Raw genomic sequence first — 13511 nt, 5'->3', positions numbered from 1 at the left:
GAAATATAAAACATAGTGAACCAAACTGAACAAAGTGCAGATAAAATATCAGAATGAACGTGATTCTGAAAATCGTTATCTACAAAATGATCCAATATAATAATGCATATTTATAATTAAAATTGTTTGTTTTGTTACAAAAAGTTCGCCATTTTTGCCAACTGTTGTGTTAGTTGGAAAAGTGAAAAATAATCTTTATATACGATTTTTTTGTATTATTGTTATTAAATTCCGTCATTGTGCACTTCTTTTTCAAGTTAATATATTTTTCACTTGGAATTTTAAATAATAATAAAGCACTATCGATCACTTCCACCTTTTGGATTTGTTTTAATGATTTGTACCACCGTGCAGGTGGGTCTTTATGACGTCATGTCACAGGAAATTAAAACCAAAAAAGCTAACTTTAAACGAATGTCGTCATCTTGTATTCTAACATTCATGCATCGTTCTAACGACATTTGCAATTCTCTGTTACCTCAGTAAGCAGCTGGCAGTAATGTATTTGTGTAAGAAAATGTATTTGGGTGCACAGAATGTCAGTAACCAAAAGCCACAAGAAAGTTTCTTTCAAAGCAGAATTCAAATAGAATGCATTATTTTTGACAGAAGGACAGTGCTGGAAACCATTGAAAACTATGCATTGCACAAAACCAATTGTATGCCAAATGAAACCTGCAGTAAAACACCAAACTTTTTTTTAGTAAATAACCATAAATCCTGTCAAAAATAAAGAAGTAAATAGTGTTTGATTTCGCATATCTAACTTTTCGTAAAAAATATTTTTAACGTTTGTATCCCCCATGTACCTAATATAATGATTTCGAACATCCGGTTGATTATACTCTCGCAACAAAGTTACTACGAGAGTATTATAGTTTTGTCCACATAACGGTTGGTTGTAAGTCCTAAAACTAAACGAGTTAGATATAGGGTTATATATATAAAATGATCAGGATGACTGGAAACCAACCCTGCAAGCTGTAACTTAACGGTTGGTTGTAAGTCCTAAAACTAAACGAGTTAGATATAGGGTTATATATATAAAATGATCAGGATGACTGGAAACCAACCCTGCAAGCTGTAACTTGAGTAAAAATTGAGATATCTTAATGAAACTTGGAAGACGTATTTCTTGGCACAAAAAGAAGGATAAGTTCGAAAATGGGCGTAATCGGTCCACTGCCACGCCCACAAAATGGCGAAAACCGAAAACACATAAAGTGACATAACTAAGCCATAAATAAAGCTATGGAAATAAAATTTGGTATGAAGGATTGTACTATGAAGGGGCAAATCTGGATTTAATTTTTTTGGGGAACAGGGCGTGGTCCCGCCCTCAAATAGATTTTTTGTACATATCTCGCAAACCAATATAGCCATATAAACCAAACTTTCGTTTTTTTCAGCCACTTCTTAATACAGTCCAAAAATGAAAGAAAACGGATAATAACCACGCCCACCTCCCATACAAAGGTTAGGTTGAAAATTACTAAAAGTGGGTTAACTCACTAACGAAAAACGTCAGAAGCTCTAAATTTCACATAAGGAATGGCAGATGGAAGCTGCACTCAGATTTTTTTACAAAATGGAAAATGGGCGTGGCGTCGCCCACTTATGGGTCAAAAACCATATCTCAGGAACTACTTGACCGATTTCACTTGGTTTGTAATAGTTATTTTTTTTGTTTTTTTTTGGTTTTTGTTTTTTATTCAAAATTATTACAGACTTGATTCTAATCTACGTAATAATTACGATATACAGTTTTAAAGTTTGAGAAATTCTGTACAAAAAATTCAGATGGTGTTTTAAAATCTGTTCATTAGTTTTAAAGTTATGGCGGTTCGAACATTTTTTTATAAAAAACTTTGGCCCCTTACAGTATGGCAACCCCGCGTTACACAGACCAACAGCATATGTTTTATTTTAGGTTTTACATATACTGTTAAGACTAGCTGTGTCAAATATTTCTTACCGCTGGTGGGGGAAAATAAGTGATAGTCTAGCTTTATTGAGAAATTATTTCATTCTAGTTTTATTTTCATTTTGTCATCGCTTAAATACAATTTTTAAATATATCTTATGTAGCTAATTATATATGTATGTGTATATGTCTATATGCATATTTTATATGTTGCACGATAAGGGGTTATTTCAAATGCACACAAGCAATTGCCCAAATGTATTTTTATAACCAATAGGTTATCTTGTGCATACATATAAATATGTTTGTTTATTAATAGTTGAGTGCATGCGTGTTGCATATAGATGCATGCGTGCCTCATATAAATGTATGTGTGTTGCATGTATGCGTGCAACAAATAATGTATGCTTGTTGCATATTAATGTATATATGTTTATGTGTTTATTTATGTATACAAATTTATGTTTTCTATGTAACCCCTCGGATTTGCTAAGGCATAAAAGAATGCATGTTCAATGATATTTGAACATATACTATAAGATATATCATTGCCAAAGAAAATATAGAACTTTTTTTCAAGTGGCTTTTTTTCCAGAGAATGTCTCATATATATATATACATACACAATATTTAGTATTTTTCTTAGTCCCATATATAACTAGGATATACATACACATACACATATACCTGAATACATATATATCTGAATATGATATGTATTTCTGACTTATCTTAGCAAAATTAAGTAAATGTAAAATATTTGACATACTACATATAGTCAAATGCCAAAAAGTGCTTGGCATGGTAAAATGGACTAGCCCAGGCTCAAAATATTTAATATGATAATGTTTGCTACTGTAATTGACTTTATGCCCATTTATGAGTCAAAAACCATATCTCATAAACTGCTCGAACTATTTGTTAAATTTTCATTTAGGTTTGTTCAATTTTAATCTGTGAATTTAGTTGGTTAATACTGTAACTAACAAGTAAGGAAAGGCAAAGTTCGGATGCGACCGAACATTTTATACTCTCGCAATTTATTGACATAATTTTATTTAGATAACACACAAATGTACCCATAAATTCGGCGTAAAGTTTAATATAATAACGAAAATCAGCATATATAGTATGTGAGGGCTGACGTAATTCCTGAACCAATTTCATTCATTTTCGCCAGCAAGGTACACTATATCCAATATACGCTCACTTAATTTTGCTAAGATATCTCTCATATTAACCAATACATATATGCGGAATAAAGCCCACCGAATTTTAAAAAAACCTATAATTAGGTATATGGGATCTAAGAGATGTTATGACCCGATTTTAATAATTTTTGGAACAGAGACACACTCTTAGAAGAAAACAATTTCCTCTCAATTACATTAAATTATCTGAGAGATTTACCATATTTTCGGTGAAAAATTACCCTTAGGCGCTGAGTTCAACATGTTCAATATCTGGGGCTTTGAAAATTTATAGTATGTTTTCGACAATTTTTTCACAAGTGATGCCACGGATCATATACAGTATTTGTGTAAAGTTTTATTCCGCAATCTTCATTGGTTCCTTATACATACATTATAAAGTAAAGGAATCAGAAGAAATTCAAAATTGAGTTATAAAGAAAGTAGTCATGGTTGTGAACCTATTTCGCCCATTTTCCATCCGTCTTATCAGAATGTCAAGAAAGTATTATGTTAATGTTAATTTTGTGTTTTTGACTTTTTCCTTTAGTAAGTTAACGCACTCTTAATAATTTTCAACCTAACCTTTGTATGGGAGGCGGGCGTGGCTATTATCCCATTATGTCAATTTTTTTGACGTGTAATGGAATACGTAAAATAAATGACTGCAGAAAGTTTGTTCGATATAGCTTTAGTGGGTTGCGAGATATTCACATAAAACTTACTTAAAGGCGGGGCTCACACACTTTTCAAATAAAATTACATCCAGATATGCCTCTTCCAAGTGCGATCGTTCATACCAAATTTATTTCAATAGCTTAATTTATGGCTTAGTTATGACACTTTATATTTTTTCGCCAAGGAACATGTGTACCAAGTTTTACCAAGATATCTTAATATTTACTCAAGTTATCCGTTGCACACGTTGAATGCAAAGCTGTCCCCAATAATTATTGGAACCGATATACCCGAAACCGATCTAAGGACTGCAGGACTATCCTATGTCCATTGTTATATCGCAAGATCGGACTTGCAGTCGAATTTATATCAAGCCTGCAAGTGGATTTGGTCTTTAAATAAACGTGAGCAAAACTGAATTTGTATTAAATGGTGCGGATGGTGACTCCAACATCGAAAATTTTGCTACCACTAAATGATTCTGATCTTAGAAACACAAACAGCAACTGGAATTAAAAACTTTGTATAAAGGTTATTAGCAATATCAGATCAGCACCGCTTACTGCAATAAGCAGTATCTTACATAAATGGCTGTCTCATTAAATTATGCATTTGAATGCACGCCAATGCAAGAAAGATGCCATACACGTATGGTTACCACACGTAAATGTAACCGCAAACACGGAGGCATTTTGTCTTGAGGAAGAAACGTGACTGCTTGCAACTATTTACTCTAAATATTATTGCCGGTAATTCATTGAAGAATGTTCCAAGCAAGGTATTGCAGTTAAATATATATATACATACATATATGTGCGCTATGGTATAGATATATACAAAGTTCTTACGCTAACAGCTTTCGAGTTTTGAAATCTTACACGTTCTTGTACAACGCACAAATTGCACGCTGGTAAGTGCCTAAGTCGGTGGTGTGTGACAAGTAATTTCACACTAGTACGTGGTAAGCGATTTTCCTACTAAATATGGCGTTAAATAGGAGTTTGAAAATTACATTTAGTTGCGTTGCTCTTTGCAATATTTTCATTTTATGGATTATATAATAATACCAAAATCACATGTTAACTCCACATGGATTTGAATATCGCATACTGTTAGCTATTTTTAATTTCGGTATTTTTTTCTGAATAACATATTTTGTTATGAACTTCAAAAAACTCATTATCTTAATATATGTCACAAAATGTAGAATATTTACCCGTCTCCCAAAACTTTTCTTTTATTTCATTATAAATGGTTATTAAATTGGTAAAAAATGTAAAATAAGTTAAGCCAGTTCAGTAAGGCAGTATAAACTGTTCTTAATCTTCAATAAATAAATATTAATCTGGCTGTTTTACGTCCATCTGTCGATCTCCCACATATCTAAAAGCGAGCATAATTCTTCAATAAAATCAAGTGCATTCTAGTTAAATGATAGTACTAATATTGCTCGAAAAATTTGTAAGACAGGTGTTTTTATGGATTTACGCATCTCCACTTCCATAAATGTAATCAACCCAGATGTCAACTTTGCACATTTTTCCTTAACAGCCTGAATTAAATTATATATTTAATTTCCGTATTTTATGCACAAAGGAGTTCGATTTTAACGTGTTCTTAATTTAAATGAAAATTTTGTATGTGAGTATAATTGGAATGAAAAGGAAATATGAACAAAATTATATTTTACGGAAATTAGTTTTTTAGGTATAGACAATATATACTTTATGGTTCAAAATGATAAGCTAAATATTTTCACACTTTTGTAATGAGGTTTTTGCTACATCAATATTACAGTTTTCCCACGCCACTATATGGATGCACTGAGAATGTAACATTTCCGTCACTCAAAGTTTTTAGATAATTCTTCAAATTTGTACCTTCTACACCAAACTTGAATGTAACTAATTACACCAAAAATTCGTTGCATCTGCTCATCTACACTTTTGCAACTTGATTTCTACACGCCTTGATTACACGATGAGCGGAAATTAGCATTAATCATTCGCTAACGCTTGTTTGAGTAATCACACCAAATTTGTAAAACGCAAGAAAATGCAGCTGCTGCACGTGCATCAGCATCTCAAATGACATCCCTGCCATCAGTAGTAATTGTGCGCCACGTTGTATACGTAATACTAATTTCCGCACAGCTTTGTGCAATTTGAATCATTAAATGACATGCACAATTCAGCAATGCGAATGAGAGTAATTTTATGCTAAAATTTTGCCTTATCTAACCCTAGAAGTTTTTTGTGTAGGTATTCCTTTACAAGTTGTTACTGTTCTTCTTACATATACAAATCTTTAACATCTAAAATATTTAATTTAAGAGATACCCACTGTATATATTATGTTCTGTTCCACATCTAAGGATTATAAATACTTTTGGTTAACATAAAAAAATTCTGTTGTTATTCTGAAAATGATAGTCTTAAAAGTTTGAACGCTATTATTTTCAGACTATATATGTACATATATATATTGGAAGGTGAAATGTTATTTACTTTTAACTTTATAAAAATCTTGTGCTTTATGTAATACATAATTTAAACCTTACCATAATTAACTTACGATTAAATCATACGAAATCCTATCGAAGTGGCCACACAATTGGTCTAATTTTTAGTTAATGGCTGAGCGGCAAAACTCTTTCTTAATTTATAGGATGAACACCAAATTTTTTTTTTTTTTCATAAAATATTAAACTTTTTACAAATAGCGGACTTCCCTTTAACAATGAACCGTTCGGAAATTACGCTCATTAAATGATCACATGCCGCTCAGAATTGTCGCTTAGCAACTCACCGCTCTGCCGCTCGGCCCTTGCCGCTCATTGCGTGGCCTTAGCCTAACCAACAAACAAATGAAAACATTTTTAAAAACACTCACAAATTCATTAACTCATATTCTTGTCGTATTAAATAACAACTGAGTGAATCAAATATCTATCTTGTGTTGTCATTTCCGGTAAGTGTTCATATTTTAGTTAAAATACTAAGAATACCTTCGCAATAAAATAAATTAATTTTTTTTGAAGATGGTTAATTAACTTCATTCGAGTATTGTTTAATTTAACCTATATAGAAAAGTATTTCATTTAAGTTTGTATATATATAAATATATAGCACTGCTTCTTTTTTCATATTCTCAGAGATATGCAAGAAAGTATTCATATATAAATATAAATTAATTCGACTTTCAGTAGTATGCTATATTAATGACGTGTGTTACGTTTAAAATAACGGACTGCACTCATGTTCCTGATACACTTGTTTCATTGAAATAAAATTATCTAAATTGTTGTATTTATTGATTGAAATTTGACTTAGTTAATTATATGTACTCCTACATTTAGTTATCACTTCTACAAATAGTTAATTATATTTAATATTATATTTATTTTACTAAAACAGTCAATAAAACAACACCCTTTGGGTTCTCACGTAACACATCTGCTGATGCTTTTCTGTCAACTGGTGATATAAAGATTCATAAAACATAATTAAAAGTTCCCAGTGGCTAATTAAAAAGTCCAAGGAATTGCAACACCGCTGCTTATTACATTGCTTGTATGGTATAATGCTGGTTTTAGGCAACATATCTGGTATTCTTCATTTTACTCATTAAACTTTGTGATAGTTGTCTTATTTTTTTTATGCTTCGACTATGTTCCCTGCCAACTATAGAGTACATGCATGCTATGTCCTCAATTCTGAGTAGCCAATTGAAAAGTAAAGTCCTCTCTCGTCGAACAAAAACTAAACTCTACAAGTCCCTCATCATTCCCGTCCGACTTTATGGTGCAGAAGCGTGGACGGTGTCAACATCCGATGAGACGGCACTAGGGATTTTCGGGAGAAAGGTTTTGCGGAAGATTTATGGTCCCTTAAACATTGGCAACGGCGAATACCGCAGAAGATGGAATGATGAGCTGTATGTCTTGTTCGACGAAATAGACATAGTCCAGCGACTAAAAAAGACAGTGGCTACGCTGGCTGGGTAATGTTACCAATTGGCGCCAAACTGCCAAAAGGAGAGATACGTGGCGCGCTGTTGTGGACTCGGACCGCGTAAGCGGTGTCTACTCCAGTTAAGAAGAAGAATTTTATTAATATTATGTAGGAAGGGAACATAGAAGCGGACAGAAATACCGATACAAACTATTACAACCCTGACAGACTGACCGAACTTGACGAGACGCCGATACGGACACTAACACGGACGACAAAAGAAGAACTGAAAAAGAAAACGAATTCAGTCTCAGTATAACCATAGCGTAAGATAGATCTCGCTAAAAAACTAAAAATTATTTTACAACCAACTGTACTCTATGCATGCTATGCCCCCAATTTTAACATAATTAATTTCTGTTTCAATCTAACAAAAAAGTTTATCTGATAAAAAAGCAATCAAATTTCAAATCCACTGTGATCATTCCATCCATTACATCTGTATTACATCTACATGGCTGTTATTTGCTTATGATTGGATTTGGTGGTAAAGTTTTTATAGAATTTAAAATCGAAATTTAAACATGCACGTACCATTGTAAAAGATATTTGTAAAAATTTGGTCAGGTTAAATTCATCCGAAAAGAGTTAAAATTTATCTAAGTGCCAAAATTGTAATTAAGAGTAAAGATTTAAACCTGTAAAGAAGGGATAAGTGCGAGTGCAACCGAACATTTTACACTCTCGCAATTAAGAAAATTGTATAATGAATTTCGTTGGAATTAATCAAGTAGGTTCTGAGATATGGTTTTTGACTAATTTTTGTATGGCCGTTCTGTACCATCCTTACCTTGTAAGTTAAGATTTCTGGTGTTATTTCTTGCTTAATAAAAGCACTTTTAGTAGTTTTACACATAACATTTGAATGGGAGGTAAACAGGGTTCTAATACGATTTACGAATAAGGCTTAAAGGAATTGATTCCAAAAAATTAGTCCGATATAGTTTTAGCAGTTTACGAGATTTGTACAAAAAATGAATAGAGGCGGGGACACGACCGCTTTTCCAAACAAATTTCTTCCTAATATGCCCCTCCTTGATATGATCATCTGACCAAATTTCATTTCTATAGCATCAGAAGTAGAGGCTTAGCAGAGGTTCTTTATATGTTTTATTTTATCGCCATTAATCCGAATTCAACAAATAAGGAAGGGCTAAGTTCGGGTGTAACCGAACATTTTATACTCTCGCAATTTATTTATGTAACTTTATTAATATTATGTAAAACACAATTTGACCCACATATTCGTTGTATATATTGTATAAAGTCCATTGAAAGTTGGAAACCCTAATATTGGGTAAGAAGCACCGAGGTCCTCATGTTCGATATATGGGGCCTTGAAAAACTATAGTCCGATTTCGGCGATTTTTAGAATGGGGCTGTCACACTATAAACGTAGTATTTGTGCAAAGTTCTGCATCGATATCTTCACTAGTACTTACTTTATATATTGTAAAGTAAACGATTCAGATCTCAGATCGTCTTCAAAATTCTGGTATATAGGAAGTCGGCGTGGTTGTTAAGCGATTTGGCCTATTTTCACAACATATCATTGGGATGTAAGGAAACTATTACAAACCAATTTTCATTGAAATCGGTCGAGTAGTTCCTGAGATATGGTTTTTGACCCATAAGTGGGCGACGCCACGCCCATTTTCCATTTTGTAAGAAAATCTAAGTGCAGCTTCCATCTGCCATTTCTTATGTGAAATTTAGTATTTCTGGCGTTTTTCGTTAGTGAGTTAACCCACTTTAAGTAGTTTTCAACATAACCTTTGTATGGGAGGTGGGAGTGGTTACAATCCGATTTCCTCCATTTTTGGACTGTATAAGGTAGTACCTAAAATAAATTACTCTAGAAAGTTTCCTTGATATAGCTTTAGTAGTTTGCGAGATATGTACAAAAAACTTAGTAGGGGCGGAGCCACGCCTACTTCCCCAAAAAAATTACTTCCACATATGCCCCTTCTTAGTGCGATCCTTCATACCAAATTTTACTTCCGTAGCTTTATTTATAGCTTATTTATGGCACTTTATATGTTTTCGGTTTTCGACATTTTGAGGGCGTGGCAGTGGACCGATTATGCCCATCTTCGAACTTAACCTTCTTATGGTGCCAAGATATACGTCTTCAAAGTTTCATCAAGATTAGATATCTTTTTTTACTCAAGTTACAGCTTGCACGGACGGACGGACAGACGGACATCCGGATTTGAACTTTTCTCGTCACCCTGATCATTTTTATATATATAATCCTATATCTAACTCGTTTAGTTTTGTTTGTTGCGAGAGTATAAAAATAATGGATTTCTTTTTAAACTAAATAGTCATGTCCCATATAATATTTGTCTGAACGAAGCTAAAAATAGAGAATGAGCTTGCATATTTGCCATTTGGTATGTTAAAGCATTAGCTCCTTGGAAAATGGATGATAATATATATTTACGTTATTATATAGAAATTACTTATTTACTGTTCAATTTTTTCAAATGTTTCCTATTTAAAATGATTAGGGACATTTTTATTACTTATAAATGATTTGTCTACTAGAAGTGCTAATTTTTTTACTACTTTTATTTCCTTTAGATAAGCACACATACAATTACAATATAATTTTATCCTTTAAATAAATATTTTAGTAAAATTTTATGTAGGGTTTTCCGGAGTCTTTATTTTTCTAAAACATATTCGAAAAGGAGAAAAGTACAAAGACAAGTTTCGCACAGAAAATACTGCTTTTGGTGTGCACTTGACTTGTTTTTCAATACATTTTATGTAGCTGAATTGAAGGTGCTAAACCTCAGAAAATACCATAAGCTCTTCTTATGTACGGAGGCTGTGGCATCCAAAGATGTAACTTTAAGCCGCCCACTTAAAACGAAGTGTGACAAAAGTGCGACAAAAGTGGCGACGAAATGTAGACATCAACGACCAGTGAAGTGGAAAGACAGAAAGAAGCAGTTCGCTGCCCAAGTGGTAAACAAAGGGATGACAAAAGTTAGTCAAGTATTACGCTGACAATGGTTCGATTGGCTCTGAATATTACTGCTTGTCGGTGGGTGTACCATGTATTAAATGGCGAAGAAAGAAAACTTTATTTATGGCTGTGGGAGCAATGACAATTTGCTGCAAGAAAAAATACCGTAAAATTTACTTCGGATCATACTATTAGCAATCAAGCTTGCTTGGTCAGACAGCAACATGACCAAGGAGTCCATAAAATACAGATTCTCGTCTCATGATCCAAAATCGTTTGCTTATGGTTATGAATAATAGCAGAGAACAGTGTACGGACGATTATTATTAACTTTTGTCGCTAAATCACGTTGTGGTCAGGAACACATATCCGCTTAACTTCATTAAAATATTGGTGGATAAAAGTACAAGGTGGAAATACACGGTAAATTTATTATCTTTTAACACTATACTAAACAATTATTGTGATCATATATTCACGCAATTATTGTAAATCAAACATACAAATTGGTATACAAAATTTTAAACGGTGTCGTTCCGCCCACTTATGGGACAAAAACTATATCTCAGAAACTACTCCACCAATTTCACTGAAATTCGGTTCATATTTTTTCCTGTGATGTATTTCCCAATTATATATTATGAAAATATGCCAAATCGGCTCAAAACTACGCCCACTTCTCACATACCAAAACTAAACTTTGAATTAGATCTGAATCGTTTACTTTACAATACACAAAGTAAGCACTTGTTAAGATATCGGAACAGAACTTTGTACAAATACTTCATTTATAGTGTGACATCGCCGTTCTAAAAATTGCAGAAGTCTGACCATAAGTATATTTACATACACATATATCGAAAATAAGGATCTCATTTTTAATGAAAATATAAGCAAGTCTCTCAGATATTTTTAAGAAAAAATTAGAGACTTCCACTATCTCCCATATACTTAATATTAAGGGTTTCAAACTTTCAATGGACCATATACATATATGCTGAATTTTGAATTTGTATTGTCTTTCCCTAAATAGCCGCCTGAAAATTGATTTTGAATAACACCCTTAATTAAAATTGATAGCTGGAAGAAAATTAGTTGACATATTTATAATTCAAGAGAAATTATTGTTATTTTAAAACATATATAGTATACATATATTATGTACATTCTTTAATAAAATAGCATAAATAGTCTCATGGAAATGTTCTTTTGTGATTTAGATACAATACCGAACAGTTTTCAATAGTATAGAATTATTCCTGGTTTAAAATTTTTACTTAATACTTTAATTGGAAATGGATACTGCTAGGGATATGATTCAGATGGTGAGAAAATCAAGTGGTCTTAAACTTGATAATTATTTTCTAAAAAAAAATATGATGGCCAGTTTCGAGAAATTTTGAGGCCTTTTTCATATTTTAATAATGTCAATATGAGAGAGTTGGTTGTGGTTGTTGCCTATTTTAAAGTCAGGGCAGAGATTTTCAATAATGATGCCTGCAGAGTGGACGCTCAAAGCCGAGTCGAGCGCAATGCTGATTTCGATCATGAGTTTCGATGATGAATACATGTTTACTTCTTCGTATATACGCGATTACATTTTTGATAAAATTGAAGTACTGAAATGGCGACCGAAACTTAAAATAGTTAAGCTGCACATAGTAAGGCGATTAAAATTTTGAGCAGCTTAGCAAAAAATGTGCCCAAAAGTTGTGCAACGGGTAACTAAAAGTGTCAACCATCGATGTTGTGAATAGCATATGTTTTCAAACTTAATAACATATGATTCCTTTAAAATTTGCATTTTAATTCCTTTAAATTTTTGCATTCAACAATATTATCAGACACCATATAAATATGTTAGATAATGAACAAAATTAACTGAAAGTATTATCTTGGATTAAATTTAGTTTGGTGGCGAAAATTATAATGGACTTTATGGCGACTATATGGGTGATATTATGTTGTACCTTTATAAAATTCAATAAATAAATGACGAGGGTATAAAATATTCGATTGCACCGCGGCATAGCATTTCGTACTTGTTATACTCTCGCAACAAAAGTTGCTAAGAGAGTATTATAGTTTTGTCCACATAACGGTTGTTTGTAAGTCCTAAAACTAAACGAGTTAGATATAGGGTTATATATACCAAAGTGATCAGGGTGACGAGTAAAGTTCAAATCCGGATGTCTGTCTGTCCGTCCGTCCGTCTGCCCGTCTGTCCGTCTGTCCGTCCGTACAAGCTGTAACTTGAGTAAAAATTGGGATATCTTAATGAAACTTGGAACACGTGTTCCTTGGCACCATAAGAAGGTTAAGTATGAAGATGGGCGGAATCGGACCACTGCCACGCCGCCACAAAATGGCGGTATCCAAAAACACATAAAGAGCTATAACTAAGCCATAAATAAAGTTGTGAAACCAAAATTTAGAACATAGTATCGCATTAGGGAGGGGCACATTTGAATGTAATTTTTTTGGAAAACTGGGCGTGACCCCGCCCCCAAATAGGTTTTTTGTATATATCTTGCAAACCAATAAAGCTATATAAACCAAACTTTCTGCAGTCGTTTCTTTTAGCCGTTTTCTTATACAGTCCAAAAATTAAAGAAATCGGATAATAACCACGCCCACCTCCCATACAAAGTTAGGTTGAAAATCACTAACGAGAAACGTCGGAAACACCAAATTTTACATAAGAAATGGCAAAAGGAAGCTGCACTAAG

The sequence above is a fragment of the Zeugodacus cucurbitae genome, chromosome 4 (assembly GCF_028554725.1).
Source record: "Zeugodacus cucurbitae isolate PBARC_wt_2022May chromosome 4, idZeuCucr1.2, whole genome shotgun sequence".
Taxonomy (NCBI): Eukaryota; Metazoa; Arthropoda; class Insecta; order Diptera; family Tephritidae; genus Zeugodacus; species Zeugodacus cucurbitae.
This window is presented reverse-complemented; position numbering follows the sequence as displayed.